The 26793-nt window shown below is 44.7% G+C and overlaps 14 non-coding genes across 14 annotated transcripts; all 14 read left to right on the forward strand.

Moving 5' to 3' along the window:
* Window positions 1–86: 86 nt before the first annotated feature.
* LOC141202906 (U2 spliceosomal RNA) lies at window positions 87–277 on the forward strand. Its single transcript, XR_012274052.1, has one exon. It is a non-coding gene; the product is annotated as a U2 spliceosomal RNA (small nuclear RNA).
* Window positions 278–1392: 1115 nt separating this feature from the next.
* LOC141202907 (U2 spliceosomal RNA) lies at window positions 1393–1583 on the forward strand. The gene has a single exon (XR_012274053.1). It is a non-coding gene; the product is annotated as a U2 spliceosomal RNA (small nuclear RNA).
* Window positions 1584–2698: 1115 nt separating this feature from the next.
* Window positions 2699–2889, forward strand: LOC141202908 (U2 spliceosomal RNA). Its single transcript, XR_012274054.1, has one exon. It is a non-coding gene; the product is annotated as a U2 spliceosomal RNA (small nuclear RNA).
* Window positions 2890–5541: 2652 nt separating this feature from the next.
* On the forward strand, window positions 5542–5732 carry LOC141202909 (U2 spliceosomal RNA). Its single transcript, XR_012274055.1, has one exon. It is a non-coding gene; the product is annotated as a U2 spliceosomal RNA (small nuclear RNA).
* Window positions 5733–6847: 1115 nt separating this feature from the next.
* On the forward strand, window positions 6848–7038 carry LOC141202910 (U2 spliceosomal RNA). The gene has a single exon (XR_012274056.1). It is a non-coding gene; the product is annotated as a U2 spliceosomal RNA (small nuclear RNA).
* A 1115-nt stretch (window positions 7039–8153) lies between these two features.
* LOC141202911 (U2 spliceosomal RNA) lies at window positions 8154–8344 on the forward strand. The gene has a single exon (XR_012274057.1). It is a non-coding gene; the product is annotated as a U2 spliceosomal RNA (small nuclear RNA).
* Window positions 8345–9459: 1115 nt separating this feature from the next.
* LOC141202912 (U2 spliceosomal RNA) lies at window positions 9460–9650 on the forward strand. The gene has a single exon (XR_012274058.1). It is a non-coding gene; the product is annotated as a U2 spliceosomal RNA (small nuclear RNA).
* A 1115-nt stretch (window positions 9651–10765) lies between these two features.
* LOC141202913 (U2 spliceosomal RNA) lies at window positions 10766–10956 on the forward strand. The gene has a single exon (XR_012274059.1). It is a non-coding gene; the product is annotated as a U2 spliceosomal RNA (small nuclear RNA).
* Window positions 10957–12071: 1115 nt separating this feature from the next.
* LOC141202914 (U2 spliceosomal RNA) lies at window positions 12072–12262 on the forward strand. The gene has a single exon (XR_012274060.1). It is a non-coding gene; the product is annotated as a U2 spliceosomal RNA (small nuclear RNA).
* A 2656-nt stretch (window positions 12263–14918) lies between these two features.
* Window positions 14919–15109, forward strand: LOC141202915 (U2 spliceosomal RNA). Its single transcript, XR_012274061.1, has one exon. It is a non-coding gene; the product is annotated as a U2 spliceosomal RNA (small nuclear RNA).
* Window positions 15110–16222: 1113 nt separating this feature from the next.
* LOC141202304 (U2 spliceosomal RNA) lies at window positions 16223–16413 on the forward strand. The gene has a single exon (XR_012273581.1). It is a non-coding gene; the product is annotated as a U2 spliceosomal RNA (small nuclear RNA).
* Window positions 16414–22800: 6387 nt separating this feature from the next.
* On the forward strand, window positions 22801–22987 carry LOC141202643 (U2 spliceosomal RNA). The gene has a single exon (XR_012273867.1). It is a non-coding gene; the product is annotated as a U2 spliceosomal RNA (small nuclear RNA).
* A 1115-nt stretch (window positions 22988–24102) lies between these two features.
* Window positions 24103–24293, forward strand: LOC141202917 (U2 spliceosomal RNA). Its single transcript, XR_012274063.1, has one exon. It is a non-coding gene; the product is annotated as a U2 spliceosomal RNA (small nuclear RNA).
* A 1114-nt stretch (window positions 24294–25407) lies between these two features.
* LOC141202918 (U2 spliceosomal RNA) lies at window positions 25408–25598 on the forward strand. The gene has a single exon (XR_012274064.1). It is a non-coding gene; the product is annotated as a U2 spliceosomal RNA (small nuclear RNA).
* Window positions 25599–26793: the final 1195 nt, after the last annotated feature.

The following is a 26793-nucleotide window of genomic DNA, read 5'->3' on the forward strand; positions in this document are numbered from 1 at the left end:
TCTTAACGGGAGTCCAGGAGCTCATCTCCACAAATGGACTTTTCAGGATCCTTGGGTGGCTCCGTAGTTTGAAACCAATTCTGGTTATCGCTTCTCGGCCTTTTGGCTAAGATCAAGTGTAGTATCTGTTCTTATCAGTTTAATATCTGATACGTCCCCTATCTGGGGACCATATATTAAATGGATTTTTAGAACAGGGAGATGGAAAAAGAGCTTGCTCTGTCCACTCCACGCATTGACCTGGTATTGCAGTATCTCCAGGACCGGTGCACCCCTTCTTTAATGCAGTTTCTAAAATCAGAAAGAATTGAATTCAATGTTTTTTGTTCATTTTGCTTGTTTGTCGGATTTTGGGATGGACTCTTTGGCTTTGCTTTTCTTCTCCTCATTGGATTTTTCATGTTCAAAGTTGCAGAAGCCAGATTACAAGCTCATTTTGGTTCAACTTCAGCAACTGTGCATTGCATTGCCATGTAATGTGATGCAATGCTATCTTTCTAGCTCTCCCTTTTTACTTCCTTTTGGATAAACAGACATATTAGGCAAGCATTTTGGAGCTTTCACCTAAATAACTACAGGTGGTGAGATAAGCTGCACAATATAATTGACCTTTCAGTATATTGTTGCACACACACCATCTATTTAGCAAATGCCCTTGTTATCAACAGCAGCCTTTTAAACTCACCTGAGCTAACAGGTATGTGCGCTGGTTACTCTGCTGCGCTTAAAATTTCTTTTTTGGTTTGCTACAATGCCTTTTCTGAAACGTTGTCTCCTTCTGCTGGAACACTGACTTCTTTCATTTAATGCCTGCAGACTATAAAAGAGAACCCAACCCAAAAAGTTTGGTTGATTAGTCTGTGGCATTCTGTTAAACTGTTGCTTATGGCGGTCTCTGTGAGCTTCTCAGCGACATTCAGCCAGCCAGGTATCCTGCCTGCAGTAGATGGAATGTGGCAATGGAACGCTGGCTGCGCGTGTCATAATAGGCTCTGAGCCTTTATATACCTGTGCACAGCAGCAGCCACCTTCAGTCTGCTGCTGGACAGCCAGCAGCAGCAGCAGCAGGAGAGGTATGTAATCAGGAGCCCTCCTGCTAAGGGTAGACAGCTGCTCGTTCCACCCCACCCCCCGCCTTAATTGGTTCTCCTCCCTTCCAACGGTGTTGAGGCGGGTGGGAACAGCAGGGGGTGAAGGTGCTGTGTTTAAAGAGGTGGAGTTATGCAGATCTAAAACGCGTGGATTGCAGCAGCAGCAAGCCGAAAAGTGCAGGCATGTAAGGGATCTAGAGGTTGACAACATGTCTTCTTAACGGGAGTCCAGGAGCTCATCTCCACAAATGGACTTTTCAGGATCCTTGGGTGGCTCCGTAGTTTGAAACCAATTCTGGTTATCGCTTCTCGGCCTTTTGGCTAAGATCAAGTGTAGTATCTGTTCTTATCAGTTTAATATCTGATACGTCCCCTATCTGGGGACCATATATTAAATGGATTTTTAGAACAGGGAGATGGAAAAAGAGCTTGCTCTGTCCACTCCACGCATTGACCTGGTATTGCAGTATCTCCAGGACCGGTGCACCCCTTCTTTAATGCAGTTTCTAAAATCAGAAAGAATTGAATTCAATGTTTTTTGTTCATTTTGCTTGTTTGTCGGATTTTGGGATGGACTCTTTGGCTTTGCTTTTCTTCTCCTCATTGGATTTTTCATGTTCAAAGTTGCAGAAGCCAGATTACAAGCTCATTTTGGTTCAACTTCAGCAACTGTGCATTGCATTGCCATGTAATGTGATGCAATGCTATCTTTCTAGCTCTCCCTTTTTACTTCCTTTTGGATAAACAGACATATTAGGCAAGCATTTTGGAGCTTTCACCTAAATAACTACAGGTGGTGAGATAAGCTGCACAATATAATTGACCTTTCAGTATATTGTTGCACACACACCATCTATTTAGCAAATGCCCTTGTTATCAACAGCAGCCTTTTAAACTCACCTGAGCTAACAGGTATGTGCGCTGGTTACTCTGCTGCGCTTAAAATTTCTTTTTTGGTTTGCTACAATGCCTTTTCTGAAACGTTGTCTCCTTCTGCTGGAACACTGACTTCTTTCATTTAATGCCTGCAGACTATAAAAGAGAACCCAACCCAAAAAGTTTGGTTGATTAGTCTGTGGCATTCTGTTAAACTGTTGCTTATGGCGGTCTCTGTGAGCTTCTCAGCGACATTCAGCCAGCCAGGTATCCTGCCTGCAGTAGATGGAATGTGGCAATGGAACGCTGGCTGCGCGTGTCATAATAGGCTCTGAGCCTTTATATACCTGTGCACAGCAGCAGCCACCTTCAGTCTGCTGCTGGACAGCCAGCAGCAGCAGCAGCAGGAGAGGTATGTAATCAGGAGCCCTCCTGCTAAGGGTAGACAGCTGCTCGTTCCACCCCACCCCCCGCCTTAATTGGTTCTCCTCCCTTCCAACGGTGTTGAGGCGGGTGGGAACAGCAGGGGGTGAAGGTGCTGTGTTTAAAGAGGTGGAGTTATGCAGATCTAAAACGCGTGGATTGCAGCAGCAGCAAGCCGAAAAGTGCAGGCATGTAAGGGATCTAGAGATTGACAACATGTCTTCTTAACGGGAGTCCAGGAGCTCATCTCCACAAATGGACTTTTCAGGATCCTTGGGTGGCTCCGTAGTTTGAAACCAATTCTGGTTATCGCTTCTCGGCCTTTTGGCTAAGATCAAGTGTAGTATCTGTTCTTATCAGTTTAATATCTGATACGTCCCCTATCTGGGGACCATATATTAAATGGATTTTTAGAACAGGGAGATGGAAAAAGAGCTTGCTCTGTCCACTCCACGCATTGACCTGGTATTGCAGTATCTCCAGGACCGGTGCACCCCTTCTTTAATGCAGTTTCTAAAATCAGAAAGAATTGAATTCAATGTTTTTTGTTCATTTTGCTTGTTTGTCGGATTTTGGGATGGACTCTTTGGCTTTGCTTTTCTTCTCCTCATTGGATTTTTCATGTTCAAAGTTGCAGAAGCCAGATTACAAGCTCATTTTGGTTCAACTTCAGCAACTGTGCATTGCATTGCCATGTAATGTGATGCAATGCTATCTTTCTAGCTCTCCCTTTTTACTTCCTTTTGGATAAACAGACATATTAGGCAAGCATTTTGGAGCTTTCACCTAAATAACTACAGGTGGTGAGATAAGCTGCACAATATAATTGACCTTTCAGTATATTGTTGCACACACACCATCTATTTAGCAAATGCCCTTGTTATCAACAGCAGCCTTTTAAACTCACCTGAGCTAACAGGTATGTGCGCTGGTTACTCTGCTGCGCTTAAAATTTCTTTTTTGGTTTGCTACAATGCCTTTTCTGAAACGTTGTCTCCTTCTGCTGGAACACTGACTTCTTTCATTTAATGCCTGCAGACTATAAAAGAGAACCCAACCCAAAAAGTTTGGTTGATTAGTCTGTGGCATTCTGTTAAACTGTTGCTTATGGCGGTCTCTGTGAGCTTCTCAGCGACATTCAGCCAGCCAGGTATCCTGCCTGCAGTAGATGGAATGTGGCAATGGAACGCTGGCTGCGCGTGTCATAATAGCAGGGCCGGCGTCAGCACCCGGCGCACCCGGGCAAATGCCGGGGCCCTGAGCACACAGAGGTGCCCACTGGCGGTCGCGCACCCCGCTGGGCTATGGGCGGAGGAGAGCGGTGTCAGCACCCGCCCTTCTCCGCCGCTTGCTCAGGGCCCCGGCAGCTGGATACTTACCTCTCCCCGTGCCTCCGCAGATCAGCTGTCTTCCTGCTCCCCGCTCCCTGTGACGTCTCAGGTCAAAGGGCGCGGTGACGTCTTACACCGCGCCCTCCCCTGAGCCGTCACAGGGAGCGGAGAGCGGGAAGACGCCGACAATGCTGGAGATCGGACCCGAGCAGCGAGCGGCGGGCAGCAGGTAGCAGGTGAGGAGAAGGGAGGTGAGTATTTGATTTTTTTTTTTAATGTATGGAGGCATGGGGCAGTATAAAGAGAAGGGGGGGGCATCCTGCATGGGGCATTATAAAGAGAGGGGGGGGTACATCCTGCATGGGGCATTATAAAGAGAGGGGGGGGTACATCCTGCATGGGGCATTATAAAGAGAGGGGGGGTACATCCTGCATGGGGCATTATAAGGTGGGGAACAGCCTGCATGGGGCATTATAAAGGGGGGGCCTGTATGGGGCATTATGTGGGGGGTAACAGCCTGCATGGAGCATTATAAGGGGGCACAGCCTGCATGCAGCATTATATGGGGGCCAGTATCCTGTATGGAGTTTTATAAGGGGACCAGTATCCTGTATGGAGCGTTATATGGGGGCCAGTATCTTGTATGGAGCTTTATAAGGGGACCAGTATTCAGTATGGAGCGTTATATGGTGGCCAGTATTCTGTATGGAACCTTATATGGGGGCCAGTATTCCGTATGGAGCCTTATATGGAGGCCAGTATTCCGTATGGAGCCTTATATGGAGGCCAGTATTCCGTATGGAGCCTTATATGGGGGCCAGTATTCCGTATGGAGCCTTATATGGGGGCCAGTATTCCGTATGGGGCCTTATATGGGGGCCAGTATTCCGTATGGGGGCCAGTATTCCTTATGGGGCCTTATATGGGGGCCAGTATTCCGCATGGAGCCTTATATGGGGGTCAGTATTCCGCATAGAGCCTTATATGGGGGTCAGTATTCCTTATGGGGCCTTATATGGGGGCCAGTATTCCGTATGGGGCCTTATATGGGGGCCAGTATTCCGTATGGGGCCAGTATTCCTTATGGGGCCTTATATGGGGGCCAGTATTCCTTATGGGGCCTTATATGGGGGCCAGTATTCCGTATGGAGTGTTATATGGGGGCCAGTATTCTGTATGGAGCTTTATATGGTGGCCACTATTATGTGTGGAGCGATTCACCGGTTTCTGAGCTATTGTGGAATTTACAATAGATATCACTCATGTAATGTAAGAAGTGAAATCTTTGCATTGCACTATATATATATATATATTTCTCCGCCGTATCTCTGCATCATGAATCGTGGTATGTGTTAAAGGGGCCCACTGAGACTCTTTCGCCCAGGGCCCACAAAACCTGGAGCCGGCCCTGCATAATAGGCTCTGAGCCTTTATATACCTGTGCACAGCAGCAGCCACCTTCAGTCTGCTGCTGGACAGCCAGCAGCAGCAGCAGGAGAGGTATGTAATCAGGAGCCCTCCTGCTAAGGGTAGACAGCTGCTCGTTCCACCCCACCCCCCGCCTTAATTGGTTCTCCTCCCTTCCAACGGTGTTGAGGCGGGTGGGAACAGCAGGGGGTGAAGGTGCTGTGTTTAAAGAGGTGGAGTTATGCAGATCTAAAACGCGTGGATTGCAGCAGCAGCAAGCCGAAAAGTGCAGGCATGTAAGGGATCTAGAGGTTGACAACATGTCTTCTTAACGGGAGTCCAGGAGCTCATCTCCACAAATGGACTTTTCAGGATCCTTGGGTGGCTCCGTAGTTTGAAACCAATTCTGGTTATCGCTTCTCGGCCTTTTGGCTAAGATCAAGTGTAGTATCTGTTCTTATCAGTTTAATATCTGATACGTCCCCTATCTGGGGACCATATATTAAATGGATTTTTAGAACAGGGAGATGGAAAAAGAGCTTGCTCTGTCCACTCCACGCATTGACCTGGTATTGCAGTATCTCCAGGACCGGTGCACCCCTTCTTTAATGCAGTTTCTAAAATCAGAAAGAATTGAATTCAATGTTTTTTGTTCATTTTGCTTGTTTGTCGGATTTTGGGATGGACTCTTTGGCTTTGCTTTTCTTCTCCTCATTGGATTTTTCATGTTCAAAGTTGCAGAAGCCAGATTACAAGCTCATTTTGGTTCAACTTCAGCAACTGTGCATTGCATTGCCATGTAATGTGATGCAATGCTATCTTTCTAGCTCTCCCTTTTTACTTCCTTTTGGATAAACAGACATATTAGGCAAGCATTTTGGAGCTTTCACCTAAATAACTACAGGTGGTGAGATAAGCTGCACAATACAATTGACCTTTCAGTATATTGTTGCACACACACCATCTATTTAGCAAATGCCCTTGTTATCAACAGCAGCCTTTTAAACTCACCTGAGCTAACAGGTATGTGCGCTGGTTACTCTGCTGCGCTTAAAATTTCTTTTTTGGTTTGCTACAATGCCTTTTCTGAAACGTTGTCTCCTTCTGCTGGAACACTGACTTCTTTCACTTAATGCCTGCAGACTATAAAAGAGAACCCAACCCAAAAAGTTTGGTTGATTAGTCTGTGGCATTCTGTTAAACTGTTGCTTATGGCGGTCTCTGTGAGCTTCTCAGCGACATTCAGCCAGCCAGGTATCCTGCCTGCAGTAGATGGAATGTGGCAATGGAACGCTGGCTGCGCGTGTCATAATAGGCTCTGAGCCTTTATATACCTGTGCACAGCAGCAGCCACCTTCAGTCTGCTGCTGGACAGCCAGCAGCAGCAGCAGCAGGAGAGGTATGTAATCAGGAGCCCTCCTGCTAAGGGTAGACAGCTGCTCGTTCCACCCCACCCCCCGCCTTAATTGGTTCTCCTCCCTTCCAACGGTGTTGAGGCGGGTGGGAACAGCAGGGGGTGAAGGTGCTGTGTTTAAAGAGGTGGAGTTATGCAGATCTAAAACGCGTGGATTGCAGCAGCAGCAAGCCGAAAAGTGCAGGCATGTAAGGGATCTAGAGGTTGACAACATGTCTTCTTAACGGGAGTCCAGGAGCTCATCTCCACAAATGGACTTTTCAGGATCCTTGGGTGGCTCCGTAGTTTGAAACCAATTCTGGTTATCGCTTCTCGGCCTTTTGGCTAAGATCAAGTGTAGTATCTGTTCTTATCAGTTTAATATCTGATACGTCCCCTATCTGGGGACCATATATTAAATGGATTTTTAGAACAGGGAGATGGAAAAAGAGCTTGCTCTGTCCACTCCACGCATTGACCTGGTATTGCAGTATCTCCAGGACCGGTGCACCCCTTCTTTAATGCAGTTTCTAAAATCAGAAAGAATTGAATTCAATGTTTTTTGTTCATTTTGCTTGTTTGTCGGATTTTGGGATGGACTCTTTGGCTTTGCTTTTCTTCTCCTCATTGGATTTTTCATGTTCAAAGTTGCAGAAGCCAGATTACAAGCTCATTTTGGTTCAACTTCAGCAACTGTGCATTGCATTGCCATGTAATGTGATGCAATGCTATCTTTCTAGCTCTCCCTTTTTACTTCCTTTTGGATAAACAGACATATTAGGCAAGCATTTTGGAGCTTTCACCTAAATAACTACAGGTGGTGAGATAAGCTGCACAATATAATTGACCTTTCAGTATATTGTTGCACACACACCATCTATTTAGCAAATGCCCTTGTTATCAACAGCAGCCTTTTAAACTCACCTGAGCTAACAGGTATGTGCGCTGGTTACTCTGCTGCGCTTAAAATTTCTTTTTTGGTTTGCTACAATGCCTTTTCTGAAACGTTGTCTCCTTCTGCTGGAACACTGACTTCTTTCATTTAATGCCTGCAGACTATAAAAGAGAACCCAACCCAAAAAGTTTGGTTGATTAGTCTGTGGCATTCTGTTAAACTGTTGCTTATGGCGGTCTCTGTGAGCTTCTCAGCGACATTCAGCCAGCCAGGTATCCTGCCTGCAGTAGATGGAATGTGGCAATGGAACGCTGGCTGCGCGTGTCATAATAGGCTCTGAGCCTTTATATACCTGTGCACAGCAGCAGCCACCTTCAGTCTGCTGCTGGACAGCCAGCAGCAGCAGCAGCAGGAGAGGTATGTAATCAGGAGCCCTCCTGCTAAGGGTAGACAGCTGCTCGTTCCACCCCACCCCCCGCCTTAATTGGTTCTCCTCCCTTCCAACGGTGTTGAGGCGGGTGGGAACAGCAGGGGGTGAAGGTGCTGTGTTTAAAGAGGTGGAGTTATGCAGATCTAAAACGCGTGGATTGCAGCAGCAGCAAGCCGAAAAGTGCAGGCATGTAAGGGATCTAGAGGTTGACAACATGTCTTCTTAACGGGAGTCCAGGAGCTCATCTCCACAAATGGACTTTTCAGGATCCTTGGGTGGCTCCGTAGTTTGAAACCAATTCTGGTTATCGCTTCTCGGCCTTTTGGCTAAGATCAAGTGTAGTATCTGTTCTTATCAGTTTAATATCTGATACGTCCCCTATCTGGGGACCATATATTAAATGGATTTTTAGAACAGGGAGATGGAAAAAGAGCTTGCTCTGTCCACTCCACGCATTGACCTGGTATTGCAGTATCTCCAGGACCGGTGCACCCCTTCTTTAATGCAGTTTCTAAAATCAGAAAGAATTGAATTCAATGTTTTTTGTTCATTTTGCTTGTTTGTCGGATTTTGGGATGGACTCTTTGGCTTTGCTTTTCTTCTCCTCATTGGATTTTTCATGTTCAAAGTTGCAGAAGCCAGATTACAAGCTCATTTTGGTTCAACTTCAGCAACTGTGCATTGCATTGCCATGTAATGTGATGCAATGCTATCTTTCTAGCTCTCCCTTTTTACTTCCTTTTGGATAAACAGACATATTAGGCAAGCATTTTGGAGCTTTCACCTAAATAACTACAGGTGGTGAGATAAGCTGCACAATATAATTGACCTTTCAGTATATTGTTGCACATACACCATCTATTTAGCAAATGCCCTTGTTATCAACAGCAGCCTTTTAAACTCACCTGAGCTAACAGGTATGTGCGCTGGTTACTCTGCTGCGCTTAAAATTTCTCTTTTGGTTTGCTACAATGCCTTTTCTGAAACGTTGTCTCCTTCTGCTGGAACACTGACTTCTTTCATTTAATGCCTGCAGACTATAAAAGAGAACCCAACCCAAAAAGTTTGGTTGATTAGTCTGTGGCATTCTGTTAAACTGTTGCTTATGGCGGTCTCTGTGAGCTTCTCAGCGACATTCAGCCAGCCAGGTATCCTGCCTGCAGTAGATGGAATGTGGCAATGGAACGCTGGCTGCGCGTGTCATAATAGGCTCTGAGCCTTTATATACCTGTGCACAGCAGCAGCCACCTTCAGTCTGCTGCTGGACAGCCAGCAGCAGCAGCAGCAGGAGAGGTATGTAATCAGGAGCCCTCCTGCTAAGGGTAGACAGCTGCTCGTTCCACCCCACCCCCCGCCTTAATTGGTTCTCCTCCCTTCCAACGGTGTTGAGGCGGGTGGGAACAGCAGGGGGTGAAGGTGCTGTGTTTAAAGAGGTGGAGTTATGCAGATCTAAAACGCGTGGATTGCAGCAGCAGCAAGCCGAAAAGTGCAGGCATGTAAGGGATCTAGAGGTTGACAACATGTCTTCTTAACGGGAGTCCAGGAGCTCATCTCCACAAATGGACTTTTCAGGATCCTTGGGTGGCTCCGTAGTTTGAAACCAATTCTGGTTATCGCTTCTCGGCCTTTTGGCTAAGATCAAGTGTAGTATCTGTTCTTATCAGTTTAATATCTGATACGTCCCCTATCTGGGGACCATATATTAAATGGATTTTTAGAACAGGGAGATGGAAAAAGAGCTTGCTCTGTCCACTCCACGCATTGACCTGGTATTGCAGTATCTCCAGGACCGGTGCACCCCTTCTTTAATGCAGTTTCTAAAATCAGAAAGAATTGAATTCAATGTTTTTTGTTCATTTTGCTTGTTTGTCGGATTTTGGGATGGACTCTTTGGCTTTGCTTTTCTTCTCCTCATTGGATTTTTCATGTTCAAAGTTGCAGAAGCCAGATTACAAGCTCATTTTGGTTCAACTTCAGCAACTGTGCATTGCATTGCCATGTAATGTGATGCAATGCTATCTTTCTAGCTCTCCCTTTTTACTTCCTTTTGGATAAACAGACATATTAGGCAAGCATTTTGGAGCTTTCACCTAAATAACTACAGGTGGTGAGATAAGCTGCACAATATAATTGACCTTTCAGTATATTGTTGCACACACACCATCTATTTAGCAAATGCCCTTGTTATCAACAGCAGCCTTTTAAACTCACCTGAGCTAACAGGTATGTGCGCTGGTTACTCTGCTGCGCTTAAAATTTCTTTTTTGGTTTGCTACAATGCCTTTTCTGAAACGTTGTCTCCTTCTGCTGGAACACTGACTTCTTTCATTTAATGCCTGCAGACTATAAAAGAGAACCCAACCCAAAAAGTTTGGTTGATTAGTCTGTGGCATTCTGTTAAACTGTTGCTTATGGCGGTCTCTGTGAGCTTCTCAGCGACATTCAGCCAGCCAGGTATCCTGCCTGCAGTAGATGGAATGTGGCAATGGAACGCTGGCTGCGCGTGTCATAATAGGCTCTGAGCCTTTATATACCTGTGCACAGCAGCAGCCACCTTCAGTCTGCTGCTGGACAGCCAGCAGCAGCAGCAGCAGGAGAGGTATGTAATCAGGAGCCCTCCTGCTAAGGGTAGACAGCTGCTCGTTCCACCCCACCCCCCGCCTTAATTGGTTCTCCTCCCTTCCAACGGTGTTGAGGCGGGTGGGAACAGCAGGGGGTGAAGGTGCTGTGTTTAAAGAGGTGGAGTTATGCAGATCTAAAACGCGTGGATTGCAGCAGCAGCAAGCCGAAAAGTGCAGGCATGTAAGGGATCTAGAGGTTGACAACATGTCTTCTTAACGGGAGTCCAGGAGCTCATCTCCACAAATGGACTTTTCAGGATCCTTGGGTGGCTCCGTAGTTTGAAACCAATTCTGGTTATCGCTTCTCGGCCTTTTGGCTAAGATCAAGTGTAGTATCTGTTCTTATCAGTTTAATATCTGATACGTCCCCTATCTGGGGACCATATATTAAATGGATTTTTAGAACAGGGAGATGGAAAAAGAGCTTGCTCTGTCCACTCCACGCATTGACCTGGTATTGCAGTATCTCCAGGACCGGTGCACCCCTTCTTTAATGCAGTTTCTAAAATCAGAAAGAATTGAATTCAATGTTTTTTGTTCATTTTGCTTGTTTGTCGGATTTTGGGATGGACTCTTTGGCTTTGCTTTTCTTCTCCTCATTGGATTTTTCATGTTCAAAGTTGCAGAAGCCAGATTACAAGCTCATTTTGGTTCAACTTCAGCAACTGTGCATTGCATTGCCATGTAATGTGATGCAATGCTATCTTTCTAGCTCTCCCTTTTTACTTCCTTTTGGATAAACAGACATATTAGGCAAGCATTTTGGAGCTTTCACCTAAATAACTACAGGTGGTGAGATAAGCTGCACAATATAATTGACCTTTCAGTATATTGTTGCACACACACCATCTATTTAGCAAATGCCCTTGTTATCAACAGCAGCCTTTTAAACTCACCTGAGCTAACAGGTATGTGCGCTGGTTACTCTGCTGCGCTTAAAATTTCTTTTTTGGTTTGCTACAATGCCTTTTCTGAAACGTTGTCTCCTTCTGCTGGAACACTGACTTCTTTCATTTAATGCCTGCAGACTATAAAAGAGAACCCAACCCAAAAAGTTTGGTTGATTAGTCTGTGGCATTCTGTTAAACTGTTGCTTATGGCGGTCTCTGTGAGCTTCTCAGCGACATTCAGCCAGCCAGGTATCCTGCCTGCAGTAGATGGAATGTGGCAATGGAACGCTGGCTGCGCGTGTCATAATAGGCTCTGAGCCTTTATATACCTGTGCACAGCAGCAGCCACCTTCAGTCTGCTGCTGGACAGCCAGCAGCAGCAGCAGCAGGAGAGGTATGTAATCAGGAGCCCTCCTGCTAAGGGTAGACAGCTGCTCGTTCCACCCCACCCCCCGCCTTAATTGGTTCTCCTCCCTTCCAACGGTGTTGAGGCGGGTGGGAACAGCAGGGGGTGAAGGTGCTGTGTTTAAAGAGGTGGAGTTATGCAGATCTAAAACGCGTGGATTGCAGCAGCAGCAAGCCGAAAAGTGCAGGCATGTAAGGGATCTAGAGGTTGACAACATGTCTTCTTAACGGGAGTCCAGGAGCTCATCTCCACAAATGGACTTTTCAGGATCCTTGGGTGGCTCCGTAGTTTGAAACCAATTCTGGTTATCGCTTCTCGGCCTTTTGGCTAAGATCAAGTGTAGTATCTGTTCTTATCAGTTTAATATCTGATACGTCCCCTATCTGGGGACCATATATTAAATGGATTTTTAGAACAGGGAGATGGAAAAAGAGCTTGCTCTGTCCACTCCACGCATTGACCTGGTATTGCAGTATCTCCAGGACCGGTGCACCCCTTCTTTAATGCAGTTTCTAAAATCAGAAAGAATTGAATTCAATGTTTTTTGTTCATTTTGCTTGTTTGTCGGATTTTGGGATGGACTCTTTGGCTTTGCTTTTCTTCTCCTCATTGGATTTTTCATGTTCAAAGTTGCAGAAGCCAGATTACAAGCTCATTTTGGTTCAACTTCAGCAACTGTGCATTGCATTGCCATGTAATGTGATGCAATGCTATCTTTCTAGCTCTCCCTTTTTACTTCCTTTTGGATAAACAGACATATTAGGCAAGCATTTTGGAGCTTTCACCTAAATAACTACAGGTGGTGAGATAAGCTGCACAATATAATTGACCTTTCAGTATATTGTTGCACACACACCATCTATTTAGCAAATGCCCTTGTTATCAACAGCAGCCTTTTAAACTCACCTGAGCTAACAGGTATGTGCGCTGGTTACTCTGCTGCGCTTAAAATTTCTTTTTTGGTTTGCTACAATGCCTTTTCTGAAACGTTGTCTCCTTCTGCTGGAACACTGACTTCTTTCATTTAATGCCTGCAGACTATAAAAGAGAACCCAACCCAAAAAGTTTGGTTGATTAGTCTGTGGCATTCTGTTAAACTGTTGCTTATGGCGGTCTCTGTGAGCTTCTCAGCGACATTCAGCCAGCCAGGTATCCTGCCTGCAGTAGATGGAATGTGGCAATGGAACGCTGGCTGCGCGTGTCATAATAGCAGGGCCGGCGTCAGCACCCGGCGCACCCGGGCAAATGCCGGGGCCCTGAGCACACAGAGGTGCCCACTGGCGGTCGCGCACCCCGCTGGGCTATGGGCGGAGGAGAGCGGTGTCAGCACCCGCCCTTCTCCGCCGCTTGCTCAGGGCCCCGGCAGCTGGATACTTACCTCTCCCCGTGCCTCCGCAGATCAGCTGTCTTCCTGCTCCCCGCTCCCTGTGACGTCTCAGGTCAAAGGGCGCGGTGACGTCTTACACCGCGCCCTCCCCTGAGCCGTCACAGGGAGCGGAGAGCGGGAAGACGCCGACAATGCTGGAGATCGGACCCGAGCAGCGAGCGGCGGGCAGCAGGTAGCAGGTGAGGAGAAGGGAGGTGAGTATTTGATTTTTTTTTTTAATGTATGGAGGCTTGGGGCAGTATAAAGAGAAGGGGGGGGCATCCTGCATGGGGCATTATAAAGAGAGGGGGGGGTACATCCTGCATGGGGCATTATAAAGAGAGGGGGGGGTACATCCTGCATGGGGCATTATAAAGAGAGGGGGGGTACATCCTGCATGGGGCATTATAAGGTGGGGAACAGCCTGCATGGGGCATTATAAAGGGGGGGCCTGTATGGGGCATTATGTGGGGGGTAACAGCCTGCATGGAGCATTATAAGGGGGCACAGCCTGCATGCAGCATTATATGGGGGCCAGTATCCTGTATGGAGTTTTATAAGGGGACCAGTATCCTGTATGGAGCGTTATATGGGGGCCAGTATCTTGTATGGAGCTTTATAAGGGGACCAGTATTCAGTATGGAGCGTTATATGGGGGCCAGTATTCTGTATGGAACCTTATATGGGGGCCAGTATTCCGTATGGAGCCTTATATGGAGGCCAGTATTCCGTATGGAGCCTTATATGGAGGCCAGTATTCCGTATGGAGCCTTATATGGGGGCCAGTATTCCGTATGGAGCCTTATATGGGGGCCAGTATTCCGTATGGGGCCTTATATGGGGGCCAGTATTCCGTATGGGGGCCAGTATTCCTTATGGGGCCTTATATGGGGGCCAGTATTCCGCATGGAGCCTTATATGGGGGTCAGTATTCCGCATAGAGCCTTATATGGGGGTCAGTATTCCTTATGGGGCCTTATATGGGGGCCAGTATTCCGTATGGGGCCTTATATGGGGGCCAGTATTCCGTATGGGGCCAGTATTCCTTATGGGGCCTTATATGGGGGCCAGTATTCCTTATGGGGCCTTATATGGGGGCCAGTATTCCGTATGGAGTGTTATATGGGGGCCAGTATTCTGTATGGAGCTTTATATGGTGGCCACTATTATGTGTGGAGCGATTCACCGGTTTCTGAGCTATTGTGGAATTTACAATAGATATCACTCATGTAATGTAAGAAGTGAAATCTTTGCATTGCACTATATATATATATTTATTTCTCCGCCGTATCTCTGCATCATGAATCGTGGTATGTGTTAAAGGGGCCCACTGAGACTCTTTCGCCCAGGGCCCACAAAAACCTGGAGCCGGCCCTGCATAATAGGCTCTGAGCCTTTATATACCTGTGCACAGCAGCAGCCACCTTCAGTCTGCTGCTGGACAGCCAGCAGCAGCAGCAGCAGGAGAGGTATGTAATCAGGAGCCCTCCTGCTAAGGGTAGACAGCTGCTCGTTCCACCCCACCCCCCGCCTTAATTGGTTCTCCTCCCTTCCAACGGTGTTGAGGCGGGTGGGAACAGCAGGGGGTGAAGGTGCTGTGTTTAAAGAGGTGGAGTTATGCAGATCTAAAACGCGTGGATTGCAGCAGCAGCAAGCCGAAAAGTGCAGGCATGTAAGGGATCTAGAGGTTGACAACATGTCTTCTTAACGGGAGTCCAGGAGCTCATCTCCACAAATGGACTTTTCAGGATCCTTGGGTGGCTCCGTAGTTTGAAACCAATTCTGGTTATCGCTTCTCGGCCTTTTGGCTAAGATCAAGTGTAGTATCTGTTCTTATCAGTTTAATATCTGATACGTCCCCTATCTGGGGACCATATATTAAATGGATTTTTAGAACAGGGAGATGGAAAAAGAGCTTGCTCTGTCCACTCCACGCATTGACCTGGTATTGCAGTATCTCCAGGACCGGTGCACCCCTTCTTTAATGCAGTTTCTAAAATCAGAAAGAATTGAATTCAATGTTTTTTGTTCATTTTGCTTGTTTGTCGGATTTTGGGATGGACTCTTTGGCTTTGCTTTTCTTCTCCTCATTGGATTTTTCATGTTCAAAGTTGCAGAAGCCAGATTACAAGCTCATTTTGGTTCAACTTCAGCAACTGTGCATTGCATTGCCATGTAATGTGATGCAATGCTATCTTTCTAGCTCTCCCTTTTTACTTCCTTTTGGATAAACAGACATATTAGGCAAGCATTTTGGAGCTTTCACCTAAATAACTACAGGTGGTGAGATAAGCTGCACAATATAATTGACCTTTCAGTATATTGTTGCACACACACCATCTATTTAGCAAATGCCCTTGTTATCAACAGCAGCCTTTTAAACTCACCTGAGCTAACAGGTATGTGCGCTGGTTACTCTGCTGCGCTTAAAATTTCTTTTTTGGTTTGCTACAATGCCTTTTCTGAAACGTTGTCTCCTTCTGCTGGAACACTGACTTCTTTCATTTAATGCCTGCAGACTATAAAAGAGAACCCAACCCAAAAAGTTTGGTTGATTAGTCTGTGGCATTCTGTTAAACTGTTGCTTATGGCGGTCTCTGTGAGTTTCTCAGCGACATTCAGCCAGCCAGGTATCCTGCCTGCAGTAGATGGAATGTGGCAATGGAACGCTGGCTGCGCGTGTCATAATAGGCTCTGAGCCTTTATATACCTGTGCACAGCAGCAGCCACCTTCAGTCTGCTGCTGGACAGCCAGCAGCAGCAGCAGCAGGAGAGGTATGTAATCAGGAGCCTTCCTGCTAAGGGTAGACAGCTGCTCGTTCCACCCCACCCCGCCTTAATTGGTTCTCCTCCCTTCCAACGGTGTTGAGGCGGGTGGGAACAGCAGGGGGTGAAGGTGCTGTGTTTAAAGAGGTGGAGTTATGCAGATCTAAAACGCGTGGATTGCAGCAGCAGCAAGCCGAAAAGTGCAGGCATGTAAGGGATCTAGAGGTTGACAACATGTCTTCTTAACGGGAGTCCAGGAGCTCATCTCCACAAATGGACTTTTCAGGATCCTTGGGTGGCTCCGTAGTTTGAAACCAATTCTGGTTGTCGCTTCTCGGCCTTTTGGCTAAGATCAAGTGTAGTATCTGTTCTTATCAGTTTAATATCTGATACGTCCCCTATCTGGGGACCATATATTAAATGGATTTTTAGAACAGGGAGATGGAAAAAGAGCTTGCTCTGTCCACTCCACGCATTGACCTGGTATTGCAGTATCTCCAGGACCGGTGCACCCCTTCTTTAATGCAGTTTCTAAAATCAGAAAGAATTGAATTCAATGTTTTTTGTTCATTTTGCTTGTTTGTCGGATTTTGGGATGGACTCTTTGGCTTTGCTTTTCTTCTCCTCATTGGATTTTTCATGTTCAAAGTTGCAGAAGCCAGATTACAAGCTCATTTTGGTTCAACTTCAGCAACTGTGCATTGCATTGCCATGTAATGTGATGCAATGCTATCTTTCTAGCTCTCCCTTTTTACTTCCTTTTGGATAAACAGACATATTAGGCAAGCATTTTGGAGCTTTCACCTAAATAACTACAGGTGGTGAGATAAGCTGCACAATATAATTGACCTTTCAGTATATTGTTGCACACACACCATCTATTTAGCAAATGCCCTTGTTATCAACAGCAGCCTTTTAAACTCACCTGAGCTAACAGGTATGTGCGCTGGTTACTCTGCTGCGCTTAAAATTTCTTTTTTGGTTTGCTACAATGCCTTTTCTGAAACGTTGTCTCCTTCTGCTGGAACACTGACTTCTTTCATTTAATGCCTGCAGACTATAAAAGAGAACCCAACCCAAAAAGTTTGGTTGATTAGTCTGTGGCATTCTGTTAAACTGTTGCTTATGGCGGTCTCTGTGAGCTTCTCAGCGACATTCAGCCAGCCAGGTATCCTGCCTGCAGTAGATGGAATGTGGCAATGGAACGCTGGCTGCGCGTGTCATAATAGGCTCTGAGCCTTTATATACCTGTGCACAGCAGCAGCCACCTTCAGTCTGCTGCTGGACAGCCAGCAGCAGCAGCAGGAGAGGTATGTAATCAGGAGCCCTCCTGCTAAGGGTAGACAGCTGCTCGTTCCACCCCACCCCCCGCCTTAATTGGTTCTCCTCCCTTCCAACGGTGTTGAGGCGGGTGGGAACAGCAGGGGGTGAAGGTGCTGTGTTTAAAGAGGTGGAGTTATGCAGATCTAAAACGCGTGGATTGCAGCAGCAGCAAGCCGAAAAGTGCAGGCATGTAAGGCATCTAGAGGTTGACAACATGTCTTCTTAACGGGAGTCCAGGAGCTCATCTCCACAAATGGACTTTTCAGGATCCTTGGGTGGCTCCGTAGTTTGAAACCAATTCTGGTTATCGCTTCTCGGCCTTTTGGCTACGATCAAGTGCTTTATTGCAGGAGATTGTGGTTGAAGGGCACTCGGGTACCCCTCTCCTTGGCCTGGCAGGATCGTCCACTTTGGTGGACTTAACCTGCTTGCTGCTATTAGGGAGAGGGCTTAGTCCCAGGGTAACGAGTTGCGATCCCCCAGCTTCCAGGTGTTTTTCGCTGCAAGAACACTGGGAGCGCAGATTGCAAGCGGCTGCAATTTGCAACCTTGTTGCGTTTTTCCATGGAGGTTGACCCTAACCTCGTGCCTCTTTATGCGAGGCTAAAAAACTCTATCCGAGTTCACTTCACGGCGGGTGGCTCGGATATGAGGAAATTAGGGTATGTAGTCCAGGACGTGCTCAGGAACCTTCTTGGCGTACAAAGGAATGAAATTCTCTCCATCCAGGATTATCCCAGAAGAGGTGACTATGACATCACATTCACCGGAGAAGGTATTTTTAGAGATGTACTAGAAAAGTTAAAAAAAGTTGAAAATAGTCCTGTTTTGAAAGGGATACAAATTGTTGAGCACGTCCTGGATGAGGTAAGACTGGTTATTGTAAAAATATTTTCGCCCTTTGTTTCTGCTCCAGAAGTAATGTCATTTCTAGCAATTTATTTTAAAAGTGTTAAATGTATTGGGAAGATATTAAACGAATATAACATATGGACATCTAAGTGGAAATTCCTTGTGAAGTGTACAAGAGATCCAAATACACCAGGTGGTATACGGCTCCCCCCTGCCCGTTTCAAAATTGGGCAAACAAATGGGGATTTCTTCTTTTCTGGGATGCCAGTATATTGCAGAAATTGTGGGCGCTATGGTCATTCAAAAGAAAACTGTCATGTATCATGTAGAAATTGTGCTAGTGAAGAACATGAGACAAAAGAATGCCCTAAGGAAAAGAAATGCAGTTTTTGCCAGACTCCAGGTCACTTTTATTTTTCTTGCCCTCACAGATTTCGGGAAGATGAGCAAAAGGGGAAGTCCAAGACGTCCGACCAAGGACCAAAAGATCAGACCACCCCTCAGGAGGAGGAACAACAACCTGGAGCCTCTGGAGACAATAAGGGCGTACCAAATAGTGAAGTGTCTCCAGAGTCTATGACAGGTAAAATACCAAATCCCAAAACCTGGCTGCAGGACCTGCGGGAGTCCAAAAGGAGGGCTGAGAAGGAGCAGAAGGGCACTACTGGTAAGGTCAAAAGGGACCGGCAAAAGGCCGACACAGAAGCCCATGCCCAGTCTGGGTCTCCTAGTGCTGAGGGCGCTGAGTGGATAAAGGTGGGTCCTAAGAAAAAGAAAAAGGGTGGTTCGGAGGAGGCAGCAGGAGGTGAACAGATGGACACTTCTCCAGAAGGGGACGTGGACGCTGGACCCTCAGGGGTTTTGGTCTCCGCTGCTACAGGTGGGGACCGGGATCTTGCTGCCTCTGAAGAGTCAGAGGCTCTGCCTTGTGCGCAACCTCCTCCTATAGGACGACCTTCTACAGGTCAAACAGGGGCGGCGGAACCCCTCGGGGACCCACCTGATGAGGAACTGCATGGCCAGCCAATGGAGACCCAGCGGGTTCTGCCAGCCAGCCCTCCGAGCTATGCCAGTGTAGCGTCGGGTTTATATAAATGTGGTAATCTTTCCTCCTCCACGGAGACTCTCGTGACGATACTATCAGATGAGGAGGGAGGCGCAAGCCCAGTGGTCTGATCAGGTTCATCGGACAGGTAAATCCGTTGCTCTTAGTTACCTAATTAAAATTTCTACATTTTCTAATGATGGCTGAACTCAAAGGTATTTCCCTCAACGTGAGAGGCATAAAATCTAACACGAGAAGAACTGCTCTTTTTAATTTTTTTACGTGTTTTACTGCATCTGTATTTTTTCTGCAAGAATGTAATATCCCACATGAAATGTCATATCAAAAATATAAAGATGAGTGGAAGTGTGGGCCATCTGTCTGGTCCGGATCGAATGCTGCAGGATCAGCGGGTGTAGCCATACTTTTTAAAGGGAACGTTTTAATTGATTTTATTCAGGAAATTTTACCAGGTCGTATTTTATTAGTGAAAGCTTTTATTGATGGTATTAGATGGCAGTTTTTAAATTTTTATGGATCCCCAGAGAAAAATGAAAGAGCCGAAATGCTTGATCTTTTACCATTATTTATTAATAACTCTGAACCTTTTATCTTAGCAGGGGATTTTAATTGTGTTTTAAAAGGTGAAAACTGGCGCTCCAGCTCTGTAAGCAGGAACTACGATAAAACCTCAGGTATGCTACATGATATAGTCAAAGATGCTAAATTGATAGACATATATAAAGAGTGTCATAGTGACAGCCCAGAGGACGCCGGTTTCACTTGGAGCAATGCTAATTGTAGCTCTAGGATTGATTTTATTTTTGGTTCAGATAAAACAATACCTGCCAAATGTGAAGTTTTAACTAATATATTTTCAGACCATAAACTTTTATCCTTTACCATAAAAGTAAATGACAACAAAAAATGTGGTAAGAAAAGCTGGAAAATGAACGTATCCCTTTTAACCGACCCGCAGATTTTATCAGATTTTATTGAGTTTTATAGGAAATGTAGAAAAGGGAAAAAAACAAATGAGACTATGAGTGTATGGTGGGATAGAATGAAAGTAAAAATAAAAGACTTTTTTATTAAAAAGAGTATATGTAGAGCCAAAGAAAAATATGAAGAATATAGAATTTTAAATACCCGCCTACAAACATTATTTAAGCTCAGAGACAATGGGATAGATGTACAAGTTGATATTTCAAACTTAAAAGAAGAGATTTCAAAATGGCTAGAATAAAAAGGAAAAGAGATAATTTTTCGTTCTAGAGTACAACATATAGAAGAAAATGAAAAGTGTTCCAGATATTTTTTTAGGAAAAATAAAAAAGAAAAAGTGATAATTGACCATATAGATGGTGAGAATAATATAAAAAATATGCTGGGTAAAGTTGAGGTTTTTTTTTCTAATCTTTTTAATGGAAAAAATATAGATAATAAATTAATGGATGATTCGCTGCAAGGACTAACAGCTGTTTTAGATCCCGCATCCCAAGAGTTTTTATCCCAAGTTTTAACGGAACAAGAAGTGTTAAAAACTATTAAAAGTTTTAAAACTGGAAAGGTCCCTGGTCCTGATGGCATCCCAATAGAATTTTATGTATGTTTTTATGATATTTTAAAAGATGATTTGTTTTATTTGTTTACTGAGGTTTTTAATAATAAGGTTTTATTAAATTCCTGGAAGAAAGGTGAAGTCTCCCTCCTATACAAAAAAGGCGATAAATCAAAATTAGAAAACTGGAGACCAATAACACTTTTAAATTGTGACTATAAAATAATGGCTAAAATTTGTGCAAATCGTCTAAAAGAAGTCATCAGCAAAGTTATTCATTCTAATCAAGTGTGTGGGGTGCCGGGGCGCAGTATATGGGACAATCTGAATTTAGTGAAAGACTGTATTGAGGATGTGAAAGACAGAAAGGGGAAAATGGCGATTTTATCTATTGATTTTGAAAAAGCATTTGACCGTGTCTCACACTTTTATCTTTTTAAAGTTTTAGAGAAAATGGGCATACCAGAAGGGTTTTTACTATCGCTTAAAGCATTTTACAAGGATTGTACAAGTAAGATTTTAGTGAATGGTTTTAAGACACAAGAGGTATTTTTACGGTCAGGGGTGAAACAGGGATGCCCTCTGTCCCCCCTACTGTTTATCTGTGCACTGGAACCAATGTTATGTGCAATACGCCAAAATAAACAGATATGCGGTGTCCCTCTGCCTGGAAGCGGTGGTTTGGAGGCCAAGGTTGTAGGCTACATGGATGACGTGGCTGTCTTGTGTACAGATGCACCATCACTTACGGCCACTCTCCATCAAGTGCAATCCTTTTGCCTAGCTTCTGGTTTTAAAATCAATTTTAATAAGTGTAACATTTTAAGTGTTGGGGGGATGATTTTACGTGATGTACCAATTAATGTCTCCGAATCCATTTCCATTTTAGGTATATCATTCACTGAAAATAATGATGGTTATAATAGTTGGGAAACAGTTACACAGAAAGTAAATACGAAAATATGTATGTGGAACATGAGGAGACTTACAATGGAGGGTAAAGTATTGGTTTTAAAGATGGTGATTTTACCTCTTTTATTGTATCTTAGCATGGTTTTCCCCCCGCCTGTTAATGTTTTAAAAAAGATAACCAAAACCTGTTTTACCTTCTTTTGGAACTCAAAAATGGAAAAGCTGAAAAGAGAAATCGTGATGAAATCAAAAGTAAAAGGTGGTAAAGATTTTCCAGATTTTAATAGGTTTCTTTTAATCCATCTGTTCGTTTACTGTTTTAATGCCCTTTTTAAGAATCACTATTGGTCCTTTTTTATGCGTTTTAATACAGGATTTTTTATGAGAAAGTTTGGATGGTATGAAGTTAATATATCTGTGCCCCATGCTTTTAATTTGTCGACGCATTATGAGATTTTAAGGAAAATAGTGTCCGATTTTAATTTAGGGACTAAAAAAATAGAGGAATTAAGAAATAGTAAGAAACTAATTAAAGAAATACGTAAAAGTGAGGAAATATGTAATGTTGACAGATATGATGATGACAAATCTATGTCTATCTGGAAAATGATTAACGTTTTTTATCTTTTTAATGAACAGAGAGATCTGGCTTGGAGTTGCATGCACCGCTGTCTTCCTTGCCGGGCATTCCAATACAGAAGAGGATTTGTGAGGTCTGCCATCTGCCCAAGAGCCGGATGCCAAGACGAGGAAACGGTGGAACATCTATTATGGACATGTAATTTTGCAAAGGATTTCTGGAGAAGACTGCTCCCCCTACTGGAAAGGGTGGCAGACCTCAAGGACTTTACATATAAAACTGTGCTATACGGACTTATGGAATGCCCCACAATGGACCAGTACACAATGGCTTGGAAGACAGTGAACTGCGCCAAGTCATCTCTCTGGAAAGCGCGCAACATTGCTATTTTTAAACAAGATGTTTTATCAGTGAATGATGTTTTAAGTTTATGTTTATGTGAAATGTATACTTATTATTTAATTGACAAAAAGAAGAATGTACATATTTCCAAAAAATGGCTTGTTGACCAATGGAATCTAATTATTTAAAATCTTTGTATTTTTTTGTTTTGTAAATTTCATTTGTCTTTTAACGTTTGGTATTTGTGTAATTATGCTTGTAATTTGTTAAAGTTTTAATAAACGGTTTTATCCCTCTGCAGGGGATAGCCAAATTAAAAAAAATCTGTTCTTATCAGTTTAATATCTGATACGTCCCCTATCTGGGGACCATATATTAAATGGATTTTTAGAACAGGGAGATGGAAAAAGAGCTTGCTCTGTCCACTCCACGCATTGACCTGGTATTGCAGTATCTCCAGGCCCGGTTCACCCCTTCTTTAATGCAGTTTCTAAAATCAGAAAGAATTGAATTCAATGTTTTTTGTTCATTTTGCTTGTTTGTCGGATTTTGGGATGGACTCTTTGGCTTTGCTTTTCTTCTCCTCATTGGATTTTTCATGTTCAAAGTTGCAGAAGCCAGATTACAAGCTCATTTTGGTTCAACTTCAGCAACTGTGCATTGCATTGCCATGTAATGTGATGCAATGCTATCTTTCTAGCTCTCCCTTTTTACTTCCTTTTGGATAAACAGACATATTAGGCAAGCATTTTGGAGCTTTCACCTAAATAACTACAGGTGGTGAGATAAGCTGCACAATATAATTGACCTTTCAGTATATTGTTGCACACACACCATCTATTTAGCAAATGCCCTTGTTATCAACAGCAGCCTTTTAAACTCACCTGAGCTAACAGGTATGTGCACTGGTTACTCTGCTGCGCTTAAAATTTCTTTTTTGGTTTGCTACAATGCCTTTTCTGAAACGATGTCTCCTTCTGCTGGAACACTGACTTCTTTCATTTAATGCCTGCAGACTATAAAAGAGAACCCAACCCAAAAAGTTTGGTTGATTATTCTGTGGCATTCTGTTAAACTGTTGCTTATGGCGGTCTCTGTGAGCTTCTCAGCGACATTCAGCCAGCCAGGTATCCTGCCTGCAGTAGATGGAATGTGGCAATGGAACGCTGGCTGCGCATGTCATAATAGGCTCTGAGCCTTTATATACCTGTGCACAGCAGCAGCCACCTTCAGTCTGCTGCTGGACAGCCAGCAGCAGCAGCAGCAGGAGAGGTATGTAATCAGGAGCCCTCCTGCTAAGGGTAGACAGCTGCTCGTTCCACCCCACCCCCCGCCTTAATTGGTTCTCCTCCCTTCCAACGGTGTTGAGGCGGGTGGGAACAGCAGGGGGTGAAGGTGCTGTGTTTAAAGAGGTGGAGTTATGCAGATCTAAAACGCGTGGATTGCAGCAGCAGCAAGCCGAAAAGTGCAGGCATGTAAGGGATCTAGAGGTTGACAACATGTCTTCTTAACGGGAGTCCAGGAGCTCATCTCCACAAATGGACTTTTCAGGATCCTTGGGTGGCTCCGTAGTTTGAAACCAATTCTGGTTATCGCTTCTCGGCCTTTTGGCTAAGATCAAGTGTAGTATCTGTTCTTATCAGTTTAATATCTGATACGTCCCCTATCTGGGGACCATATATTAAATGGATTTTTAGAACAGGGAGATGGAAAAAGAGCTTGCTCTGTCCACTCCACGCATTGACCTGGTATTGCAGTATCTCCAGGACCGGTGCACCCCTTCTTTAATGCAGTTTCTAAAATCAGAAAGAATTGAATTCAATGTTTTTTGTTCATTTTGCTTGTTTGTCGGATTTTGGGATGGACTCTTTGGCTTTGCTTTTCTTCTCCTCATTGGATTTTTCATGTTCAAAGTTGCAGAAGCCAGATTACAAGCTCATTTTGGTTCAACTTCAGCAACTGTGCATTGCATTGCCATGTAATGTGATGCAATGCTATCTTTCTAGCTCTCCCTTTTTACTTCCTTTTGGATAAACAGACATATTAGGCAAGCATTTTGGAGCTTTCACCTAAATAACTACAGGTGGTGAGATAAGCTGCACAATATAATTGACCTTTCAGTATATTGTTGCACACACACCATCTATTTAGCAAATGCCCTTGTTATCAACAGCAGCCTTTTAAACTCACCTGAGCTAACAGGTATGTGCGCTGGTTACTCTGCTGCGCTTAAAATTTATTTTTTGGTTTGCTACAATGCCTTTTCTGAAACGTTGTCTCCTTCTGCTGGAACACTGACTTCTTTCATTTAATGCCTGCAGACTATAAAAGAGAACCCAACCCAAAAAGTTTGGTTGATTAGTCTGTGGCATTCTGTTAAACTGTTGCTTATGGCGGTCTCTGTGAGCTTCTCAGCGACATTCAGCCAGCCAGGTATCCTGCCTGCAGTAGATGGAATGTGGCAATGGAACGCTGGCTGCGCGTGTCATAATAGGCTCTGAGCCTTTATATACCTGTGCACAGCAGCAGCCACCTTCAGTCTGCTGCTGGACAGCCAGCAGCAGCAGCAGCAGGAGAGGTATGTAATCAGGAGCCTTCCTGCTAAGGGTAGACAGCTGCTCGTTCCACCCCACCCCCGCCTTAATTGGTTCTCCTCCCTTCCAACGGTGTTGAGGCGGGTGGGAACAGCAGGGGGTGAAGGTGCTGTGTTTAAAGAGGTGGAGTTATGCAGATCTAAAACGCGTGGATTGCAGCAGCAGCAAGCCGAAAAGTGCAGGCATGTAAGGGATCTAGAGGTTGACAACATGTCTTCTTAACGGGAGTCCAGGAGCTCATCTCCACAAATGGACTTTTCAGGATCCTTGGGTGGCTCCGTAGTTTGAAACCAATTCTGGTTATCGCTTCTCGGCCTTTTGGCTAAGATCAAGTGTAGTATCTGTTCTTATCAGTTTAATATCTGATACGTCCCCTATCTGGGGACCATATATTAAATGGATTTTTAGAACAGGGAGATGGAAAAAGAGCTTGCTCTGTCCACTCCACGCATTGACCTGGTATTGCAGTATCTCCAGGACCGGTGCACCCCTTCTTTAATGCAGTTTCTAAAATCAGAAAGAATTGAATTCAATGTTTTTTGTTCATTTTGCTTGTTTGTCGGATTTTGGGATGGACTCTTTGGCTTTGCTTTTCTTCTCCTCATTCAATTTTTCATGTTCAAAGTTGCAGAAGCCAGATTACAAGCTCATTTTGGTTCAACTTCAGCAACTGTGCATTGCATTGCCATGTAATGTGATGCAATGCTATCTTTCTAGCTCTCCCTTTTTACTTCCTTTTGGATAAACAGACATATTAGGCAAGCATTTTGGAGCTTTCACCTAAATAACTACAGGTGGTGAGATAAGCTGCACAATATAATTGACCTTTCAGTATATTGTTGCACACACACCATCTATTTAGCAAATGCCCTTGTTATCAACAGCAGCCTTTTAAACTCACCTGAGCTAACAGGTATGTGCGCTGGTTACTCTGCTGCGCTTAAAATTTATTTTTTGGTTTGCTACAATGCCTTTTCTGAAACGTTGTCTCCTTCTGCTGGAACACTGACTTCTTTCATTTAATGCCTGCAGACTATAAAAGAGAACCCAACCCAAAAAGTTTGGTTGATTAGTCTGTGGCATTCTGTTAAACTGTTGCTTATGGCGGTCTCTGTGAGCTTCTCAGCGACATTCAGCCAGCCAGGTATCCTGCCTGCAGTAGATGGAATGTGGCAATGGAACGCTGGCTGCGCGTGTCATAATAGGCTCTGAGCCTTTATATACCTGTGCACAGCAGCAGCCACCTTCAGTCTGCTGCTGGACAGCCAGCAGCAGCAGCAGCAGGAGAGGTATGTAATCAGGAGCCCTCCTGCTAAGGGTAGACAGCTGCTCGTTCCACCCCACCCCCCGCCTTAATTGGTTCTCCTCCCTTCCAACGGTGTTGAGGCGGGTGGGAACAGCAGGGGGTGAAGGTGCTGTGTTTAAAGAGGTGGAGTTATGCAGATCTAAAACGCGAGGATTGCAGCAGCAGCAAGCCGAAAAGTGCAGGCATGTAAGGGATCTAGAGGTTGACAACATGTCTTCTTAACGGGAGTCCAGGAGCTCATCTCCACAAATGGACTTTTCAGGATCCTTGGGTGGCTCCGTAGTTTGAAACCAATTCTGGTTATCGCTTCTCGGCCTTTTGGCTAAGATCAAGTGCAGTGATCTACCGGTTGCTGCCTTGGTCTTGGCTGAGAGGTGCCTTG

The sequence above is a fragment of the Phyllobates terribilis genome, unplaced genomic scaffold (genome assembly GCF_046119375.1).
Source record: "Phyllobates terribilis strain yellow unplaced genomic scaffold, ASM4611937v1 Scaffold_123__1_contigs__length_5148117, whole genome shotgun sequence".
NCBI classification, from domain to species: domain Eukaryota; kingdom Metazoa; phylum Chordata; class Amphibia; order Anura; family Dendrobatidae; genus Phyllobates; species Phyllobates terribilis.